The sequence below is a fragment of the Chroicocephalus ridibundus genome, unplaced genomic scaffold (assembly GCF_963924245.1).
Source record: "Chroicocephalus ridibundus unplaced genomic scaffold, bChrRid1.1 SCAFFOLD_136, whole genome shotgun sequence".
Taxonomy (NCBI): Eukaryota; Metazoa; Chordata; class Aves; order Charadriiformes; family Laridae; genus Chroicocephalus; species Chroicocephalus ridibundus.
The window spans coordinates 343,858-349,494 of NW_026961823.1; positions in this window are offsets into that span (position 1 = coordinate 343,858).

The window sequence follows — 5,637 nt, forward strand, 5'->3', positions numbered from 1 at the left end:
CTCCTTCTCAGAGAGGAGTCTAGGTGCGGCTGGATCCAATTCCTAGCTCGGAAAGGACCCCCTTGCTTTCTAAACTCCTTCTCCGAGAGGAGTCTAGGTGCGGCTGGATCCAATTCCTAGCCCCGGACTTGGGCAACGGTTCACCTCTAAAGGATTATGTCTGTGCCGTCAACCCTTTACGTGGCTCATAAAAAAACAGCTGATGAAGGAAGTGACAATATGGTGGCCTACAATGGCAGAATAGATCAGATGACAATCAAGACAACAACCGAGCAATACAATGGAAGATGTAACACCACACGGGGCCAGACAAGGCAATACGCAGCCACATCAGAACCCATGAGACACATCACACTACAGTCCAGACCTAGGACAGATTCTCTAACGTGACCATCAAGACGACAGGGCAATACAACGCAAGATATAACACAGGCCATATGCAGTTGTGGCGGGTGCAGTGATAAAATTCACTCCTAAGAGAGAGGCAGAGAAACATTAACAAACATAACAGTGATTCACGAAAGGTAGCAGCGCACGTGATGGCACTTTACCAGATTGCACGGCCACGCACCCCGGGTCATTTACTGCCTAGGGGCCAGGGTCAGACGAGCTGTCTGGGAGACCCTCCCCTTGAGTCACGAGGCTCGGAAAGGACCCCCTTGCTTTCTAAACTCCTTCTCCAAGAGGAGTCTAGGTGCGGCTGGATCCCATCCTTGCCCCGGACTTGGGCAACGGTTCACCTCTAAAGGATCATATCTGCGTGATCAAACCCTTTGTATCGCTCAGCTAAGATGGCAAAGTCTGGCATGCTGTTAGTCACTTACCCAGAATCTGTTGCGGCAAGGCTTCTCTCAGCCTCCAGGAGCAGAACCTTGAGTGTCCCCAGGAAATGCTGGCAAACAGGCCACTGCCTTGCAAGAAAGCTCCAAGGGCTCTTGGTCTGTCCGCTAGGTCTATAGCAAGCTAACTGACTCACAGTGTCTTGACTCTGGTGCCAGCCATCCCACAAAGTTCAAGTGCCACTCGTAGCGACTCCTGCTGGTCGTTATAGCTCGAGCAGCAGCCTGGAGGAAAAAGGGGGGTGACATCGCAACAGCGGTCAAACAATGAAAGAATTCACAATACAGCGCGGTCCTAGGACGGAACGTGTAAAATGACCGTCCAGACAGTGACAGGGCAATACAATGCAAGACACAACACCATACCAGGTGGTAACAAGGCAACATGCAGCCAAACGAAAAACATCCGATTAAGAAACCCAGCATACGTTCAACTGTAATACCAGAAAAGATCAGAAGGCAGTCAAGACAACGACAGCACACTATAACATGAGAAGTAACACAATACACGGCAGTACAAGGCATTACACAGTCAAATAAAGAAGAACCGATTAAAAACCACACAATACAGTGCGGTGCAATGCCAGAGTAGATCAGAAGGCAGTCGAGACTATGACGGGGCAATATAATGCAAGATGTTACACAATACAGGGCGGTACAAGGCATTAGAAAGCCAGATGAAGAACAACCGATTAAAAAACCCGCAATACAGCGTGGTACGAGGCCCGAACAGATCAGAAGGCAGTCAAGGCTACGACGGGGCAATATAACACGAGACATAACGCAATAGAGGGCGGTACAAGGCATTACACAGTCAAAGAACAACCGATTAAAAAAAAAAAAAAAACACGCAACACGGTGTGGTATGATGCCAGAATAGATCACAGAGCAATCAAGAGCGTGACGGGGCAACACGATGCGAAACCGATACTGAGTGAGGCGGAGCAATACTATTTCAAATATACAAGAACATAGTACGGAACCAAATTCTTAAGCGTACGACACAAGACCATCTCAAATGGCAGTCAAGGAAGTTACTGAGCAACGTAATCCCGATTTGCACAAAATGGTGCCATCAGGCACCATCGCGTCCGTCAACACTAAGTTGTACTGCAATATCCCCCGCATCACACGCGCCGTACCCTTCTGCTCACCTGCTCCGCATGGATTCCGGGTTTGGACTTTGTGGCACACTCTGGTTCTGGCACCTAAAACACCTAAGACACACAATATTACTGTTGAGCTTACGGGAAACCACCACCCCCATGCGCTACCTCTCTGCTACCCAGCTCACCTCCAACGCTCGTCCGGCTCCGGATGCCTGCGGCGCCTGCAAAACCAAAGACAAACACTCCCCTGAGCTGCAATGTAGCACTGGGCTATTAGACACCAACGTGTCCACAACCGCCTCACTTGCTGGGACTACTCAGTGGGCGTGCAGCATCGCCCCTCTGACCCTGCGTGTCACACCAACCGAAGAAACACACGCCGAGATACTGCCCAAAACCCTACCAAATTCCCCATCTCCCACTCCCTCACCTTGCCCGCCCATCCTCCCCCGAGGCGTGCAACCTGAAGGCTCGCAAACCACCCATAAAACCCAACAGACATGGGTTGCTTTAAAACTTGAAAGTTGCTCCCTCTGAGGCAGATGTGATAAGGTCAGCAGCGGCGGGTGGGCTGAAGTGACTGACTCATCCCCATCCCCACATCCCATGTCATTCATTGCTTCAAAACTTCAAATTGGAAAGAACCAATACATACAGTACTCAGAGCCACATCTTCTCTCTAATACCACGTGCTGACTCACCTTCTTACATTGCTCTCCTCTCCTACGCTGCCCCGCCAAGCTTGTCCTGTTGCATCTGCAAGAACGACATCAGAGAAATCACCCTGAGGCAGAGCAATAGAGTCATAACAACAAAAAGTCTTGCACCTTTTTACAAATACCATCTAAGGTCCAAATACAACCGTACACAAAGAAAATTACAAAAAAAAAATCCGCACCAAAACCAGCCGTACCCTCTTCCACATGAACTCTTCTTCACTGCTGCTGTATTGCCTTCCCAACATGCCTCTGCTCTTCCCAAACAAAACAGAAGAGGTGTCTACACAGCCTCCCAATGGCTACCCTGAGATAACTCTAACACCTTTGCCCCGATCTACTGGGATTCATGTACTACATATAGACTCTCCACAGGATTCCGCCCACCCTGGACACTACGTGCCCAGGCAGGGCAGCCCCGAGCCAAACACTCACGGTTACGGACAGACACTACACGGAACGCTACGAACGACACGCCTCAAAGATGAGAGAAAACTCTCAGCAAGAAAGATGACACGGGGACCAAAGTCACCGTCGTGCAAGAAAATCTGTGGGATCGTGATGATGTCAACATGAAGACGCTCTACGGAACCCCCTGAAGCAAACTGTAGAACGTGATGGTACGTAATAAGAATGGACTGTTGAGCCCGCTAAGATGGACATGCAGGAAGTCTGGCTTCAAGACCTAAGAACGTAACGATGCAGGGAAGAACTCCCAGACATGGAAGCGGGCCGTCCAGAAACTTCCGAGAGGCAAGATTGATGCACGCTTTAAGATGCTAACGCAAGAAGAGCATCAGATGAATGGTGCTACGCCCACAGGCCCAAGCATTCGAGACCCTAAGGATGACGCCCAGGGCCCCACGTCGTGCTCCTGGAGCTCAAAGATGACCTCGAGACCCAAGAAGGGGCGAAGATACACAACACAGACCACATGAACGACATGACAACACGCACAGGCTGGAACCGCCCTGCCCGGGACACGCTAGCGTCACACTGAACAGTAAGCAACATCCTTTACCTTCCTAAATATGACTGTGCCCCGGGACAGCCCTCGCCACTACGCTAACGTCAAAGACCCCATTTTGCAATTGTCCACCTCGGCCCCTCTCCGGCGCCTGACTGTCAACTTAGCTTTTGGAGGGCCAGGCATCTGAATCCTTCTTCGATGCGGTCCGCAAAAACCAGCCATCCGATACATTTCCGCAGTCACCAGGTTCCTCCTCTTCCTCTGCAAAAGGAAAATAAAACATAATCCCAGAGGCCGCCACAGCACCAGCAATAAGCATCCTGAGAGGAGACGCCAACCTCTTCGACGACACCCTCAGCCTCCCGAATGCCGTGGCGTTCTGCTCGCCCGCTCCGCGCCGATTCCGGAGTCCGAGGCTGCAATGATAGTTATTCACAGCACCTAAGAGACCAAGAAACACAACATTACCACTGCGCTTCTGCCAAACCGCCACACCATCGACTCCTATCTTCTGTCTTCATTCACATGAAAAAAAAGTACCCAATTGTATTCATAGAGGCGCCAGTCACATCTTCCCTCTAATGCCACATGCCGAGCCACCTCCGTACAGCGCTCCTCTCGGCTCCCCTACGTCACCCTGCACATCTCATCTCTCGGCATCTAAAAAGAGAAAAAAAAAAAATCCAACATTACCCCGATGCAGAGCGATAGCTTAATTCCAAAGGTCTTGTTTCTACTTCGGAACACTGTTCAATTAGATCCAACTACAGCCTGCCATCAAAAAAAAAAAAACCACAGAAAAAGCCCACAAACATTACACCCCACACAAAGCAGCCTGAACATCTTTGAGATACTGCGTCCTTCACTGACTGTGAACAGCCTCTCCGACTTGGCTCTGCTTATGCCAACACCCACTAATAAAACACCCACGCACCCAACCTACTGAGAGCAAATTAATTCCAGATGACTACCCAACCTTTGCCTCGGTCTCCACAGATCCACATATTAACTGTAGACTCTCGTCACTATTCTGCCTGCCCTGGACTCTACACACCCGGGCAGGGGGGCTCCGAGCCAGACACACACACAAGCACAGACCAACACTACACAAAACGCTAAAAACAACGCACCTCAAGGATGAGAGAAAACTCTCAGCAAGAAGGATGACACCCAGACGGAAGTCACCGTCGGGCAAGACGACCTGGAGACCGTGGTGGTGATGTGAAGAGGCTCTATGGAAGCCCCTGAAACAGAGTGTAGGACATCATCATCTGTGATAAGAAGGAACTGTCAAGACTGATAAGATGTATGCGGGGGAAGCCTGGCTTCAAGACCTAAGAACGTAATGACATAGGGAAGAAGTCCCAGTTGTAGACGCGGGCCATCCGGAAACTTCCAAGACGCAAGACCAATGCAAGCTTTAAGCTTCTAACGCAAGACGACCAGCAGCCGAATGGTGCTATGCCCATGGGTGCAGGTGTTCGAGACCCTAGGGATGGTGCCTGAGGCGCCATGCCGTGCTCCTGGAGCTTAAAGACAACCTCGAGACCCGAGAAAGGTCTAAGACACAGAACACGGACCACACGAAAGACAACAACACACACAGGCTGGAACCACCCTGCCCGGGAATGCCGAACAGTAAGCCGCATCCCTTACGTGCCTAAAAGGAGACTGCCCTCCAGGACAAACCTCTCCCCTACGCCAACTTCAAAGACACCTTTTTGCAATTCTCAACCTTGTCCCATCTCGAGCGCCAGTCTCTCAACTTAGCTTTTGGAGGGCCAGGGGTCCGAATCCATCCTTGAGGCAGTCCACAGAAAACAGCCATCCAGTACGTTCCTGTGGTCACCAGCTTCCTCCTCTTCCTCTGCAAAAGGAAAAGAAAAAAAAAAGTTATCCCAAAAGCAGCCACAGCACCAGCAATAAGCATCCTGAGAGGAGATGCCAACCTCTTCCACAACACCCTCAGCCTCATGAACGCCGAGGCATTCTGCTTGCCCGCT